General features: G+C 46.3%; 1 pseudogene; it reads left to right on the top strand.

Moving 5' to 3' along the window:
• Positions 1 to 14,305, top strand: part of LOC135530222 (exocyst complex component 6-like) — a 123,263-nt pseudogene extending 108,958 nt beyond the window's left edge.
• The last annotated feature ends 3,878 nt before the right edge of the window (positions 14,306 to 18,183 follow it).

Genomic DNA, 18,183 nt, shown 5'->3' with positions numbered 1-18,183 from the left:
CCAGGTCTGTTGACTGAGAACACACTCCCTCTAGCCCTTAATGCCCCAGGTCTGTTGACTGAGAACACACTCCCTCTAGCCCTTAATGCCCCAGGTCTGTTGACTGAGAACACACTCCCTCTAGCCCTTAATGCCCCAGGTCTGTTGACTGAGAACACACTCCCTCTAGCCCTTAATGCCCCAGGTCTGTTGACTGAGAACACACTCCCTCTAGCCCTTAATGCCCCAGGTCTGTTGACTGAGAACACACTAGCCCTTAATGCCCCAGGTCTGTTGAGCCCTTAATGCCCCAGGTCTGTTGACTGAGAACACACTCCCTCTAGCCCTTAATGCCCCAGGTCTGTTGACTGAGAACACACTCCCTCTAGCCCTTAATGCCCCAGGTCTGTTGACTGAGAACACACTCCCTCTAGCCCTTAATGCCCCAGGTCTGTTGACTGAGAACACACTCCCTCTAGCCCTTAATGCCCCAGGTCTGTTGACTGAGAACACACTCCCTCTAGCCCTTAATGCCCCAGGTCTGTTGACTGAGAACACACTCCCTCTAGCCCTTAATGCCCCAGGTCTGTTGACTGAGAACACACTCCCTCTAGCCCTTAATGCCCCAGGTCTGTTGACTGAGAACACACTGCCCCAGGTCTGTTGACTGAGAACACACTCCCTCTAGCCCTTAATGCCCCAGGTCTGTTGACTGAGAACACACTCCCTCTAGCCCTTAATGCCCCAGGTCTGTTGACTGAGAACACACTCCCTCTAGCCCTTAATGCCCCAGGTCTGTTGACTGAGAACACACTCCCTCTAGCCCTTAATGCCCCAGGTCTGTTGACTGAGAACACACTCCCTCTAGCCCTTAATGCCCCAGGTCTGTTGACTGTCACACTGTTAATGCCCCACTGTTGACTGAGAACACACTCCCTCTAGCCCTTAATGCCCCAGGTCTGTTGACTGAGAACACACTCCCTCTAGCCCTTAATGCCCCAGGTCTGTTGACTGAGAACACACTCCCTCTAGCCCTTAATGCCCCAGGTCTGTTGACTGAGAACACACTCCCTCTAGCCCTTAATGCCCCAGGTCTGTTGACTGAGAACACACTCCCTCTAGCCCTTAATGCCCCAGGTCTGTTGACTGAGAACACACTCCCTCTAGCCCTTAATGCCCCAGGTCTGTTGACTGAGAACACACACTCCCTCTAGCCCTTAATGCCCCAGGTCTGTTGACTGAGAACACACTCCCTCTAGCCCTTAATGCCCCAGGTCTGTTGACTGAGAACACACTCCCTCTAGCCCTTAATGCCCCAGGTCTGTTGACTGAGAACACACTCCCTCTAGCCCTTAATGCCCCAGGTCTGTTGACTGAGAACACACTCCCTCTAGCCCTTAATGCCCCAGGTCTGTTGACTGAGAACACACTCCCTCTAGCCCTTAATGCCCCAGGTCTGTTGACTGAGAACACACTCCCTCTAGCCCTTAATGCCCCAGGTCTGTTGACTGAGAACACACTCCCTCTAGCCCTTAATGCCCCAGGTCTGTTGACTGAGAACACACTCCCTCTAGCCCTTAATGCCCCAGGTCTGTTGACTGAGAACACACTCCCTCTAGCCCTTAATGCCCCAGGTCTGTTGACTGAGAACACACTCCCTCTAGCCCTTAATGCCCCAGGTCTGTTGACTGAGAACACACTCCCTCTAGCCCTTAATGCCCCAGGTCTGTTGACTGAGAACACACTCCCTCTAGCCCTTAATGCCCCAGGTCTGTTGACTGAGAACACACTCCCTCTAGCCCTTAATGCCCCAGGTCTGTTGACTGAGAACACACTCCCTCTAGCCCTTAATGCCCCAGGTCTGTTGACTGAGAACACACTCCCTCTAGCCCTTAATGCCCCAGGTCTGTTAGCCCTTACTCTGTTGAGAACACACTCCCTCTAGCCCTTAATGCCCCAGGTCTGTTGACTGAGAACACACTCCCTCTAGCCCTTAATGCCCCAGGTCTGTTGACTGAGAACACACTCCCTTAATCTAGGTCCTTGAATGCCCCCCAGGTCTGTTGACTGAGAACACACTCCCTCTAGCCCTTAATGCCCCAGGTCTGTTGACTGAGAACACACTCCCTCTAGCCCTTAATGCCCCAGGTCTGTTGACTGAGAACACACTCCCTCTAGCCCTTAATGCCCCAGGTCTGTTGACTGAGAACACACTCCCTCTAGCCCTTAATGCCCCAGGTCTGTTGACTGAGAACACACTCCCTCTAGCCCTTAATGCCCCAGGTCTGTTGACTGAGAACACACTCCCTCTAGCCCTTAATGCCCCAGGTCTGTTGACTGAGAACACACTCCCTCTAGCCCTTAATGCCCCAGGTCTGTTGACTGAGAACACACTCCCTCTAGCCCTTAATGCCCCAGGTCTGTTGACTGAGAACACACTCCCTCTAGCCCTTAATGCCCCAGGTCTGTTGACTGAGAACACACTCCCTCTAGCCCTTAATGCCCCAGGTCTGTTGACTGAGAACACTTAATGCCCTCTAGCCCTTAATGCCCCAGGTCTGTTGACTGAGAACACACTCCCTCTAGCCCTTAATGCCCCAGGTCTGTTGACTGAGAACACACTCCCTCTAGCCCTTAATGCCCCAGGTCTGTTGACTGAGAACACACTCCCTCTAGCCCTTAATGCCCCAGGTCTGTTGACTGAGAACACACTCCCTAGCTAATGCCCCAGGTCTGTTGACTGAGAACACACTCCCTCTAGGTCTGTTGACTGAGAACACACTCCCTCTAGCCCTTAATGCCCCAGGTCTGTTGACTGAGAACACACTCCCTCTAGCCCTTAATGCCCCAGGTCTGTTGACTGAGAACACACTCCCTCTAGCCCTTAATGCCCCAGGTCTGTTGACTGAGAACACACTCCCTCTAGCCCTTAATGCCCCAGGTCTGTTGACTGAGAACACACTCCCTCTAGCCCTTAATGCCCCAGGTCTGTTGACTGAGAACACACTCCCTCTAGCCCTTCATGCCCCAGGTCTGTTGACTCCCTCTAGCCCTTAATGCCCCAGGTCTGTTGACTGAGAACACACTCCCTCTAGCCCTTAATGCCCCAGGTCTGTTGACTGAGAACACACTCCCTCTAGCCCTTAATGCCCCAGGTCTGTTGACTGAGAACACACTCCCTCTAGCCCTTAATGCCCCAGGTCTGTTGACTGAGAACACACTCCCTCTAGCCCTTAATGCCCCAGGTCTGTTGACTGAGAACACACTCCCTCTAGCCCTTAATGCCCCAGGTCTGTTGACTGAGAACACACTCCCCAGGTCTCTAGCCCTTAATGCCCCAGGTCTGTTGACTGAGAACACACTCCCTCTAGCCCTTAATGCCCCAGGTCTGTTGACTGAGAACACACTCCCTCTAGCCCTTAATGCCCCAGGTCTGTTGACTGAGAACACACTCCCTCTAGCCCTTAATGCCCCAGGTCTGTTGACTGAGAACACACTCCCTCTAGCTGAGAACCTTAATGCCCCAGGTCTGTTGACTGAGAACACACTCCCTCTAGCCCTTAATGCCCCAGGTCTGTTGACTGAGAACACACTCCCTCTAGCCCTTAATGCCCCAGGTCTGTTGACTGAGAACACACTCCCTCTAGCCCTTAATGCCCCAGGTCTGTTGACTGAGAACACACTCCCTCTAGCCCTTAATGCCCCAGGTCTGTTGACTGAGAACACACTCCCTCTAGCCCTTAATGCCCCAGGTCTGTTGACTGAGAACACACTCCCTCTAGCCCTTAATGCCCCAGGTCTGTTGACTGAGAACACACTCCCTCTAGCCCTTAATGCCCCAGGTCTTTGACTGAGAACACACTGCCCCCCCAGGTCTGTTGACTGAGAACACACTCCCTCTAGCCCTTAATGCCCCAGGTCTGTTGACTGAGAACACACTCCCTCTAGCCCTTAATGCCCCAGGTCTGTTGACTGAGAACACACTCCCTCTAGCCCTTAATGCCCCAGGTCTGTTGACTGAGAACACACTCCCTCTAGCCCTTAATGCCCCAGGTCTGTTGACTGAGAACACACTCCCTCTAGCCCTTAATGCCCCAGGTCTGTTGACTGAGAACACACTCCCTCTAGCCCTTAATGCCCCAGGTCTGTTGACTGAGAACACACTCCCTCTGTTGAGAGAACCCTTAATGCCCCAGGTCTGTTGACTGAGAACACACTCCCTCTAGCCCTTAATGCCCCAGGTCTGTTGACTGAGAACACACTCCCTCTAGCCCTTAATGCCCCAGGTCTGTTGACTGAGAACACACTCCCTCTAGCCCTTAATGCCCCAGGTCTGTTGACTGAGAACACACTCCCTCTAGCCCTTAATGCCCCAGGTCTGTTGACTGAGAACACACTCCCTCTAGCCCTTAATGCCCCAGGTCTGTTGACTGAGAACACACTCCCTCTAGCCCTTAATGCCCCAGGTCTGTTGACTGAGAACACACTCCCTCTAGCCCTTAATGCCCCAGGTCTGTTGACTGAGAACACACTCCCTCTAGCCCTTAATGCCCCAGGTCTGTTGACTGAGAACACACTCCCTCTAGCCCTTAATGCCCCAGGTCTGTTGACTGAGAACACACTCCCTCTAGCCCTTAATGCCCCAGGTCTGTTGACTGAGAACACACTCCCTCTAGCCCTTAATGCCCCAGGTCTGTTGACTGAGAACACACTCCCTCTAGCCCTTAATGCCCCAGGTCTGTTGACTGAGAACACACTCCCTCTAGCCCTTAATGCCCCAGGTCTGTTGACTGAGAACACACTCCCTCTAGCCCTTAATGCCCCAGGTCTGTTGACTGAGAACACACTCTAGCCTCTCTGTTGAGCACACTTAGCCCTTAATGCCCCAGGTCTGTTGACTGAGAACACACTCCCTCTAGCCCTTAATGCCCCAGGTCTGTTGACTGAGAACACACTCCCTCTAGCCCTTAATGCCCCAGGTCTGTTGACTGAGAACACACTCCCTCTAGCCCTTAATGCCCCAGGTCTGTTGACTGAGAACACACTCCCTCTAGCCCTTAATGCCCCAGGTCTGTTGACTGAGAACACACTCCCTCTAGCCCTTAATGCCCCAGGTCTGTTGACTGAGAACACACTCCCTCTAGCCCTTAATGCCCCAGGTCTGTTGACTGAGAACACACTCCCTCTAGCCCTTAATGCCCCAGGTCTGTTGACTGAGAACACAGTCCCTCTAGCCCTTAATGCCCCAGGTCTGTTGACTGAGAACACACTGCCCCAGGTCTCTGAGCCCTTAATGCCCCAGGTCTGTTGACTGAGAACACACTCCCTCTAGCCCTTAATGCCCCAGGTCTGTTGACTGAGAACACACTCCCTCTAGCCCTTAATGCTGAGAACACACTCCTCTAGGTCTGTTGACTGAGAACACAGTCCCTCTAGCCCTTAATGCCCCAGGTCTGTTGACTGAGAACACAGTCCCTCTAGCCCTTAATGCCCCAGGTCTGTTGACTGAGAACACACTCCCTCTAGCCCTTAATGCCCCAGGTCTGTTGACTGAGAACACACTCCCTCTAGCCCCTAATGCCCCAGGTCTGTTGACTGAGAACACACTCCCTCTAGCCCTTAATGCCCCAGGTCTGTTGACTGAGAACACACTCCCTCTAGCCCCTAATGCCCCAGGTTTGTTGACTGAGAACACAGTCCCTCTAGCCCTTAATGCCCCAGGTCTGTGACTGAGAACACACTCCCTCTAGCCCTTAATGCCCCAGGTCTGTTGACTGAGAACACACTCCCTCTAGCCCTTAATGCCCCAGGTCTGTTGACTGAGAACACACTCCCTCTAGCCCTTCATGCCCCAGGTCTGTTGACTGAGAACACACTCCCTCTAGCCCTTAATGCCCCAGGTCTGTTGACTGAGAACACACTCCCTCTAGCCCTTAATGCCCCAGGTCTGTTGACTGAGAACACACTCCCTCTAGCCCTTAATGCCCCAGGTCTGTTGACTGAGAACACACTCCCTCTAGCCCTTAATGCCCCAGGTCTGTTGACTGAGAACACACTCCCTCTAGCCCTTAATGCCCCAGGTCTGTTCTGTTGACTGAGAACACACTCCCTCTAGCCCTTAATGCCCCAGGTCTGTTGACTGGAGAACACAGTCCCAGGTCTGTTGACTGAGAACACACTCCCTCTAGCCCTTAATGCCCCAGGTCTGTTGACTGAGAACACACTCCCTCTAGCCCTTAATGCCCCAGGTCTGTTGACTGAGAACACACTCCCTCTAGCCCTTCATGCCCCAGGTCTGTTGACTGAGAACACACTCCCTCTAGCCCTTAATGCCCCAGGTCTGTTGACTGAGAACACACTCCCTCTAGCCCTTAATGCCCCAGGTCTGTTGACTGAGAACACACTCCCTCTAGCCCTTAATGCCCCAGGTCTGTTGACTGAGAACACACTCCTCTAGCCCTTAATGCCCCAGGTCTGTTGACTGAGAACACACTCCCTCTAGCCCTTAATGCCCCAGGTCTGTTGACTGAGAACACACTCGTCAGTTAGAGCCCCAGGTCTGTTGGACTGAGAAACCGAAAGGTTGCAAGATCATATCCCCAGGTCTGTTGCTGACAAGGTAAAAATCTGTCCTTAATCTGCCCCTGAACAAGGCAGTTAACCCACTGTTCCCCAGTAGGTCGTCATTGAACATAATAATTTGTTCTTAACTGACTTGCCTAGTTAAATAAAGGTAAAAAAAAAACAGGTTTGTTGACTGAAAACATATTCTCCTTTACAGCAACGGCCTGGGGAAGAAGAAATGGAATTGATCCAGGACACCCCTTTTAAACTCCCATCCAAAACATGGCACCCTACACTGGGAAATGTCCCCAATCACTGTCCTGAGATATTTATTTAGACCAGAGGAAAGAGTCCCTCCTCATGGCCCTCCAACACCATCTGGTCTCCCATCCAGGGACCGACCAGGACCGACCCTGCTTAGCTACAGAGACCAGCCAGCAGTGGTATGCAGGGTGATATACTGCTGCCTTGTCCCTCACTAACTCCCAGAATATTGTCCTCTCTGTGTTGATTCAGCTGCTGGACCTGTTCATGGTGTGGGACTGGTCTACGTACCTGGCTGACTACGGACAGCCCACCTCCAAGTACCTTCGGGTCAACCCCTCCACTGCACTAGCACTTTTGGAAAAGTGAGTACTGCTGTTTCTACTGTCTCTACTCAATGTGCCGTCAGTTTGTAGTTCTACTGTCTCAATGTGTAGTCAGTTTGTAGTTCTACTGTCTCTACTCAATGTGTAGTTAGTTTGTAGTTCTACTGTCTCAATGTGTAGTCAGTTTGTAGTTCTACTGTCTCTACTCAATGTGTAGTCAGTTTGTAGTTCTACTGTCTCAATGTGTAGTCCGTTTGTAGTTCTACTGTCTCAATGTGTAGTCAGTGTGTAGTTCTACTGTCTCAATCTGTAGTCAGTTTGTAGTTCTACTGTCTCAATGTGTAGTCAGTTTGTAGTTCTACTGTCTCAATGTGTAGTCAGTTTGTAGTTCTACTGTCTCAATGTGTAGTCAGTTTGTAGTTCTACTGTCTCAATGTGTAGTCAGTTTGTAGTTCTACTGTCTCTATCAATGTAGTCAGTTTGTAGTTCTACTGTCAATGTGTAGTCAGTGTGCAGTTCTACTGTCTCAATGTGTAGTCAGTTTGTAGTTCTATCTCTTCTCAATGTGTAGTCAGTTTGTAGTTCTACTCTCTCAATGTGTAGTCAGTTTGTAGTTCTACTGTCTCTACTCAATGTGTAGTCAGTTTGTAGTTCTACTGTCTCACTCAATGTGTAGTCAGTTTGTAGTTCTACTGTCTCTACTCAATGTGTAGTCAGTTTGTAGTTCTACTGTCTCTACTCTACAGTCACTGTCTCATGTGTAGTTAGTTTGTAGTTCTACTGTCTCTACTCAATGTGTAGTCAGTTTGTAGTTCTACTGTCTCTACTCAATGTGTAGTCAGTTTGTAGTTCTACTGTCTCTACTCAATGTGTAGTCAGTTTGTAGTTCTACTGTCTCTACTCAATGTGTAGTCAGTTTGTAGTTCTACTGTCTCAATGTGTAGTCAGTTTGTAGTTCTACTGTCTCAATGTTTAGTCAGTTTGTAGTTCCACTGTCTCTACTCAATGTGTAGTCAGTTTGTTGTTTTTCTGTCCTGCAAGACTGGTTAGTCTGGCCTGTATCTGTTATCTACATATCCACTACCAGACCTCTTAGTCTGTATCTGTTATCTACATATATACATATTCACTACTAGACCCCTTAGTCTGTATCTGTTATCTACATATTCACTACTAGACCTCTTAGTCTGTATCTGGTATCTACATATTCACTACTAGACCTCTTAGTCTGTATCTGTTATCTACATATTCACTACTAGACCTCTTAGTCTGTATCTGTTATCTACATATTCACTACTAGACCTCTTAGTCTGTATCTGTTATCTACATATTCATACTCACTAGACCTCTTAGTCTGTATCTGTTATCTACATATTCACTACTAGACCTCTTAGTCTGTATCTGTTATCTACATATCTACATATTCTCTACTAGACCTCTTAGTCTGTATCTGTTATCTACATATTCACTACTAGACCTCTTAGTCTGTATCTGTTATCTACATATTCTCTACTAGACCTCTTAGTCTGTATCTGTTATCTACATATTCACTACTAGACCTCTTAGTCTGTATCTGTTATCTACATATTCTCTACTAGACCTCTTAGTCTGTATCTGTTATCTTCATATTCTTTACTAGACCTCTTAGTCTGTATCTGTTATCTTCATATTCTTTACTAGACCTCTTAGTCTGTATCTGTTAACTACATATTCACTACTAGACCTCTTAGTCTGTATCTGTTATCTACATATTCACTACTAGACCTCTTAGTCTGTATCTGTTATCTACATATTCACTACTAGACCTCTTAGTATGTATCTGTAATCTACATATCTACATATTCACTACTAGACCTCTTAGTCTGTATCTGTTATCTACATATCTACATATTCTCTACTAGACCTCTTAGTCTGTATCTGTTATCTTCATATTCTTTACTAGACCTCTTAGTCTGTATCTGTTATCTACATATTCACTACTAGACCTCTTAGTCTGTATCTGTTATCTACATATTCACTACTAGACCTCTTAGTCTGTATCTGTAATCTACATATCTACATATTCACTTCTCGACCTCTTAGTCTGTATCTGTTATCTACATATCTACATATTCACTACTAGACCTCTTAGTCTGTATCTGTAATCTACATATTCACTACTAGACCTCTTAGTCTGTATCTGTTATCTACATATCTACATATTCACTACTAGACCTCTTAGTCTGTATCTGTTATCTACATATTCACTACTAGACCTCTTAGTATATCTGTATCTTCATATTCACTACTAGACCTCTTAGTCTGTATCTGTTATCTACATATTCACTACTAGACCTCTTAGTCTGTATCTGTAATCTACATATCTACATATTCACTACTAGACCTCTTAGTCTGTATCTGTTATCTACATATTCACTACTAGACCTCTTAGTCTGTATCTGTTATCTTCATATTCACTACTAGACCTCTTAGTCTGTATCTACATATTCACTACTAATCTTAGTCATATTCACTACTAGACCTCTTAGTCTGTATCTGTAATCTACATATTCACTACTAGACCTCTTAGTCTGTATCTGTAATCTACATATCTACATATTCACTACTAGACCTCTTAGTCTGTATCTGTTATCTACATATTCACTACTAGACCTCTTAGTCTGTATCTGTAATCTACATATTCACAGACTAAGAGGTCTAGTAGTATCTGTTATCTTCATATTCACTACTAGACCTCTTAGTCTGTATCTGTTATCTACATATTCACTACTAGACATCTTAGTCTGTATCTGTTATCTACATATTCACTACTAGACCTCTTAGTCTGTATCTGTAATCTACATATTCACTTCTCGACCTCTTAGTCTGTATCTGTTATCTACATATTCACTACTAGACCTCTTAGTCTGTATCTGTTATCTACATATTCACTTCTCGACCTCTTAGTCTGTATCTGTTATCTACATATCTACATATTCACTACTAGACCTCTTAGTCTGTATCTGTAATCTACATATTCACTACTAGACCTCTTAGTCTGTATCTGTTATCTACATATCTACATATTCACTACTAGACCTCTTAGTCTGTATCTGTTATCTACATATCTACATATTCACTACTAGACCTCTTAGTCTGTATCTGTTATCTACATATCTACATATTCACTACCAGACCTCTTAGTCTGTATCTGTTATCTACATATTCACTACTAGACCTCTTAGTCTGTATCTGTTATCTACATATTCACTACTAGACCTCTTAGTCTGTATCTGTAATCTACATATCTACATATTCACTACTAGACCTCTTAGTCTGTATCTGTTATCTACATATTCACTACTAGACCTCTTAGTCTGTATCTGTTATCTACATATTCACTACTAGACCTCTTAGTCTGTATCTGTTATCTACATATTCACTACTAGACCTCTTAGTCTGTATCTGTTATCTACATATTCACTACAAGACCTCTTAGTCTGTATCTGTAATCTACATATTCACTACTAGACCTCTTAGTCTGTATCTGTTATCTACATATTCACTACTAGACCTCTTAGTCTGTATCTGTTATCTACATATCTACATATTCACTACTAGACCTCTTAGTCTGTATCTGTTATCTACATATTCACTACTAGACCTCTTAGTCTGTATCTGTTATCTACATATTCACTACTAGACCTCTTAGTCTGTATCTGTAATCTACATATTCACTACTAGACCTCTTAGTCTGTATCTGTAATCTACATATCTACATATTCACTTCTCGACCTCTTAGTCTGTATCTGTTATCTACATATCTACATATTCACTACTAGACCTCTTAGTCTGTATCTGTAATCTACATATTCACTACTAGACCTCTTAGTCTGTATCTGTTATCTACATATCTACATATTCACGACTAGACTTCTTAGTCTGTATCTGTTATCTACATATTCACAGACTAAGAGGTCTAGTAGTATCTGTTATCTTCATATTCACTACTAGACCTCTTAGTCTGTATCTGTTATCTACATATTCACTACTAGACCTCTTAGTCTGTATCTGTAATCTACATATCTACATATTCACTACTAGACCTCTTAGTCTGTATCTGTTATCTACATATTCACTACTAGACCTCTTAGTCTGTATCTGTTATCTTCATATTCACTACTAGACCTCTTAGTCTGTATCTGTAATCTACATATTCACTACTAGACCTCTTAGTCTGTATCTGTTATCTACATATTCACTACTAGACCTCTTAGTCTGTATCTGTTATCTACATATTCACTACTAGACCTCTTAGTCTGTATCTGTAATCTACATATCTACATATTCACTACTAGACCTCTTAGTCTGTATCTGTTATCTACATATTCACTACTAGACCTCTTAGTCTGTATCTGTAATCTACATATCTACATATTCACTACTAGACCTCTTAGTCTGTATCTGTTATCTACATATTCACTACTAGACCTCTTAGTCTGTATCTGTTATCTACATATTCACTACCAGACCTCTTAGTCTGTATCTGTAATCTACATATCTACATATTCACTACCAGACCTCTTAGTCTGTATCTGTTATCTACATATTCACTACTAGACCTCTTAGTCTGTATCTGTAATCTACATATTCACTTCTTGTTCTTTTCTCTTGTCTACTTGATCTTTGAACCTCTACCATGCAGAGTCTACAGGGGGTATGTTACACATTTTGGCTTATTTATTTCTTCCCATAGTCTGGTGTCCATTGAAAGTCATTTACTCCATATGGGTTAAGGGTCATTTACTCCATATGGGTTAGGGTCATTTACACCATATGGGTTAAGGGTCATTTACACCGTATGGGTCAAGGGTCATTTACACCATATGGGTTAAAGGTCATTTACACCATATGGGTTAAGGGTCATTTACACCGTATGGGTTAAGGGTCATTTACACCGTATGGGTTAAGGGTCATTTACACCGTATGGGTCAAGGGTCATTTACACCGTGTGGGTTAAGGGTCATTTACACCGTATGGGTCAAGGGTCATTTACACCGTATGGGTTAGGGTCATTTACACCGTATGGGTCAGGGGTCATTTACACCGTATGGGTTAAAGCTAATTTACACCGTATGTGTTAAAGGTCATTTACACCGTATGGGTTAAGGGTCATTTACACCGTATGGGTTAAGGGTCATTTACACCGTATGGGTCAAGGGTCATTTACACCGTATGGGTCAAGGGTCATTTACACCGTGTGGGTCAAGGGTCATTTACACCGTATGGGTTAGGGTCATTTACACCGTATGGGTTAGGGTCATTTACACCGTATGGGTTAGGGTCATTTACACCGTATGGGTTAGGGTCATTTACACCGTATGGGTCAGGGGTCATTTACACCGTATGGGTTAAAGGTCATTTACACCGTATGGGTTAAAGGTAATTTACACCGTATGTGTTAAAGGTCATTTACACCGTATGGGTTAAGGGTCATTTACACCGTATGGGTCAAGGGTCATTTACACCGTGTGGGTTAAGGGTCATTTACACCGTATGGGTCAAGGGTCATTTACACCGTATGGGTTAGGGTCATTTACACCGTATGGGTCAGGGGTCATTTACACCGTATGGGTTAAAGGTAATTTACACCGTATGTGTTAAAGGTCATTTACACCGTATGGGTTAAGGGTCATTTACACCGTATGGGTCAAGGGTCATTTACACCGTATGGGTCAAGGGTCATTTACACCGTGTGGGTTAAGGGTCATTTACTCCATATGGGTTAAGGGTCATTTACACCGTATGGGTTAGGGTCATTTACACCGTATGGGTTAGGGTCATTTACACCGTATGGGTTAGGGTCATTTACACCGTATGGGTTAGGGTCATTTACACCGTATGGGTCAGGGGTCATTTACACCGTATGGGTTAAAGGTCATTTACACCGTATGGGTTAAAGGTAATTTACACCGTATGTGTTAAAGGTCATTTACACCGTATGGGTTAAGGGTCATTTACACCGTATGGGTTAGGGTCATTTACACCGTATGGGTTAAGGGTCATTTACTCCATATGGGTTAGGGTCGTTTACACCATATGGGTTAAGGGTCATTTACACCGTGTGGGTCAAGGGTCATTTACACCGTATGTGTTAAAGGTAATTTACACCGTATGGGTTAGGGTCATTTACACTGTATGGGTTAGGGGTCATTTACACCGTATGGGTTAAGGGTCATTTACACCATATGGGTTAAGGGTCATTTATCAAATAAAATAAGTCTCTATTCTTTAAGTGGGCAATAAGCCAAAACCCTGCAGCTCCTCCATCCAACAGTCTGTGGTTTGATGTTTCTCCTGATGTATCTCCCTCTCTTCCCCTCTTCCCCCCTCCATCTCTCTCTATCTCCCTTGCTCTCCCTCCATCTCTCTCTCTCCTCCAGAATGAAGGACACCAGTAAGAAGAACAACATATTTTCTCAGTTCAGGAAGAATGACCGAGACAAACAGAAGCTGATTGAGACGGTGGTGAAACAGCTGAGGAGCCTGGTCAATGGGATGTCTCACCACTCCTAGAACACACACACAGATGGGATGTCTCACCACTCCTAGAACACACACACAGATGGGATGTCTCACCACTCCTAGAACACACACACAGATGGGATGTCTCACCACTCCTAGAACACACACACAGATGGGATGTCTCACCACTCCTAGAACACACACACAGATGGGATGTCTCACCACTCCTAGAACACACACACAGATGGGATGTCTCACCACTCCTAGAACACACACACAGATGGCATGTCTCACCACTCCTAGAACACACACACAGATGGACACACAGACAGACAGAGACACACAGACGGACAGAGACACACAGACGGACAGAGACACACAGACGGACAGAGACACACAGACAGACAGAGACACACAGACAGACAGAGACACACAGACAGACAGAGACACACAGACAGACACACACACAGACAGACAGACACACAGACACACAGACAGACACACAGACAGACAGACAGACAGACAGACAGACAGACAGAGACAGACAGACAGACAGAGACACACAGACGGACACACAGACAGACAGAGACACGCAGACGGACACACACACAGACAGACAGAGACACACAGACAGACAGAGAAACACAGATTGACACACAGACAGAGATACACAAAGACAGAAACACACACAGACAGAAACACACACAGACAGAGACACACAGACAGAAACACACACAGACAGAAACACACACAGACAGAGACACACACAGACAAAAACACACACAGACAGAAACACACACAGACAGAAACACACACAGACAGAAACACACACAGACAGAAACACACACAGACAGAGACACACACAGACAGAGACACACACAGACAGAGACACACACAGACAGAGACACACACAGACAGAGACACACACAGACAGAGACACACACAGACAGAGACACACACAGACAGAGACACACACAGACAGAGACACACACAGACAGAGACACACACAGACAGAGACACACACAGACAGAGACACACACACAGACAGAGACACACACACAGACAGAGACACACACACAGACAGAGACACACACACAGACAGAGACACACACAGACAGAGACACACAGAGACACACACAGACAGAAACACACACAGACAGAGACCCACAGACAGAGACACACAGACAGAGACACACACAGACAGAGACACACACAGACAGAGACACACACAGACAGAGACACACAGACAGAAACACACAGACAGAGACACACAGACAGAAACACACAGACAGAAACACACACAGACAGAGACACACAGACAGAGACACACAGACAGAGACACACACAGACAGAAACACACAGACAGAGACACACACAGACAGAGACACACAGACAGAGACACACACAGACAGAAACACACACAGACAGAGACACACACACAGACAGAGACACACACACAGACAGAGACACACACAGACAGAGACACACACAGACAGAGACACACAGAGACACACACAGACAGAGACACACACAGACAGAGACCCACACAGACAGAGACCCACAGACAGAGACACACAGACAGAGACACACACAGACAGAGACACACAGACAGAGACACACAGACAGAAACACACACAGACAGAAACACACACAGACAGAGACACACAGACAGAGATACACACCAACCAGCCATCACCTTTCAGTTTCACCAGATTCCATGCATAGTGTAAATAAAGAGAAGACAACACACACACACACACACACACACACACGAGACATCAAGCTAAAACAGTTTCTCTGTCAGGAATGAGAAAAAAGAGTGAAATGTTTTAAATGTAGTTTTTTAAAGGCTCAGAATACTATGTTTTGTATATAGTGAGAGTGCAGTGGTTTGTATCACCACGGTGATGTAAGGAATGTAAAGATGGCATCTCAGATGAAGACAGGAAACTGATGTTCACTGGGTGGAGTGGCCCAGATAGGGGACTGAGCCATGAAGTATAGTAGTATAGTAGGCTCTGATCCCAAGGGCCCTATGGACCCTCTCTGCCCTGCTCTAAAGTAGTGCACTATATAGGGAATAGGGCCCTGCTCTAAAGTCGTGCACTATATAGGGAATAGGACACTATATGAATACAGGCCCTGGTCTAAAGTAGTGCACTATATAGGGAATAGGGCCCTGCTCTAAAGTAGTGCACTATAAAGTAGAGAATAGGGCCCTGGTCTAAAGTAGTGCACTATATAGGGAATAGGGCCCTGGTAGTGCACTAAAGTAGTGCAAAGTAGTGCTATATAGGGAATAGGGCCCTGGTCTAAAGTAGTGCACTATATAGGGAATAGGGCCCTGCTCTAAAGTAGTGCACTATAAAGGGAATAGGGGTCTAAAGTATTTATAGGGACAGGGCCCTGCTCTAAAGATCTCTACATCCCTCCAAATGCAGTACTGGATGGAATTAGGGCCCTCTGTAAATATATTGGAGAATATTTAAAGTAGTGCACTACAGAGAATAGGCCCTGGGTCTAAAGTAGTGCCTATATCCAGGGAATAGGGCCCTGGTCTAAAGTATTCACTATATAGGGAATAGGGCCCTGCTCTAAAGTAGTGCACTATATAGGGAATAGGGTCCCCTGGTCTAAAGTAGTGCACTATATAGGGAATAGGGCCCTGGTCTAAAGTAGTGCACTATATAGGGAATAGGGCCCTGCTCTAAAGTAGTGCACTATATAGGGAATAGGGCCCTGTCTCTAATTCAGTAGGGCCCTGCTCTCCTATACTATCATTCAGAATAGGGCCCTGTCTCTGTCAAGTAGTGCACTATATCCCTAGGTCCCTGGTCTAAAGTAGTGCACTATATCTGGGAATAGGTCCCTGGTCTCTAAAGTAGTGCATTATATAGGGAATAGGGCCCTGTCTCTAAAGTAGTGCCCTATAAAGGGAATAGGGTGTGATTTGGGACACGTTCTGGAAGATCTCTACATCCCTCCATAATGCAGTACTGGATGGAGTTAGTTTCTTCTGTAAATATATTGGAGAATATTTAACACTACAGAGAATCATGCTGGGTGGGTCACAAATATCGTCCTATTTCCACAGGGCTCTGGTCAATGCCAGGGATGCACTCTCTCCCTGTCTCTGTCATTCAGCTCTCTCCCTGTTTTTGGACAGTCATTCAGCTCTCTCTCTGCCAGTCATTCAGCTCTCTCCCTGTCTCTGTCAGTCATTCAGTTGTCTCCCTGTCTCTGTCAGTCATTCAGCTGTCTCCCTGTCTCTGTCAGCCATTCAGCTCTCTCCCTGTCTCTGTCAGTCATTCAGCTCTCTCCCTGTCTCTGCCAGTCATTCAGCTGTCTCCCTGTCTCTGTCAGTCATTCAGCTCTCTCCCTGTCTCTGTCATTCAGCTGTCTCCCTGTCTCTGTCAGTCATTCAGTTGTCTCCCTGTCTCTGTCAGTCATTCAGCTCTCTCCTTGTCTCTGTCATTCAGCTCTCTCCCTGTCTCTGTCAGTCATTCAGCTCTCTCTCTGTCAGTCATTCAGCTCTCTCCCTGTCTCTACCAGTCATTCAGCTCTCTCCCTGTCTCTGCCAGTCATTCAGCTGTCTCCCTGTCTCTGTCAGTCATTCAGCTGTCTCCCTGTCTCTGTCAGTCATTCAGCTCTCTCCCTGTCTCTGTCAGTCATTCAGCTCTCTCCCTGTCTCTGTCAGTCATTCAGCTCTCTCCCTGTCTCTGTCAGTCATTCAGCTGTCTCCCTGTCTCTGTCAGTCATTCAGCTCTCTCCCTGTCTCTCCCTGTCTCTCCCTGTCTCTGTCAGTCATTCAGCTCTCTCCCTGTCTCTGCCAGTCATTCAGCTCTCTCCCTGTCTCTGCCAGTCATTCAGCTCTCTCCCTGTCTCTGTCAGTCATTCAGCTGTCTCCCTGTCTCTGTCAGTCATTCAGCTCTCTCCCTGTCTCTACCAGTCATTCAGCTCTCTCCCTGTCTCTGTCAGTCATTCAGCTGTCTCCCTGTCTCTGTCAGTCATTCAGCTCTCTCCCTGTCTCTACCAGTCATTCAGCTCTCTCCCTGTCTCTGCCAGTCATTCAGCTCTCTCCCTGTCTCTGCCAGTCATTCAGCTCTCTCCCTGTCTGTCAGTCATTCAGCTCTCTCCCTGTCTCTGTCAGTCATTCAGCTCTCTCCCTGTCTCTGCCAGTCATTCAGCTCTCTCCCTGTCTCTGCCAGTCATTCAGCTCTCTCCCTGTCTCTGTCAGTCATTCAGCTCTCTCCCTGTCTCTCCCTGTCTCTGTCAGTCATTCAGCTCTCTCCCTGTCTCTGACAGTCATTCAGCTCTCTCCCTGTCTCTGCCAGTCATTCAGCTCTCTCCCTGTCTCTCCCTGTCTATGTCAGTCATTCAGCTCTCTCCCTGTCTATGTCAGTCATTCAGCTCTCTCCCTGTCTCTGTCAGTCATTCAGCTCTCTCCCTGCCAGTCATTCAGCTCTCCCTGTCTCTGTCAGTCATTCAGCTCTCTCCCTGTCTCTGTCAGTCATTCAGCTCTCTCCCTGTCTCTGACAGTCATTCA

The sequence above is a fragment of the Oncorhynchus masou genome, unplaced genomic scaffold (assembly GCF_036934945.1).
Source record: "Oncorhynchus masou masou isolate Uvic2021 unplaced genomic scaffold, UVic_Omas_1.1 unplaced_scaffold_1294, whole genome shotgun sequence".
Lineage (NCBI taxonomy): Eukaryota > Metazoa > Chordata > Actinopteri > Salmoniformes > Salmonidae > Oncorhynchus > Oncorhynchus masou.
This window is presented reverse-complemented; position numbering and strand designations above follow the sequence as displayed.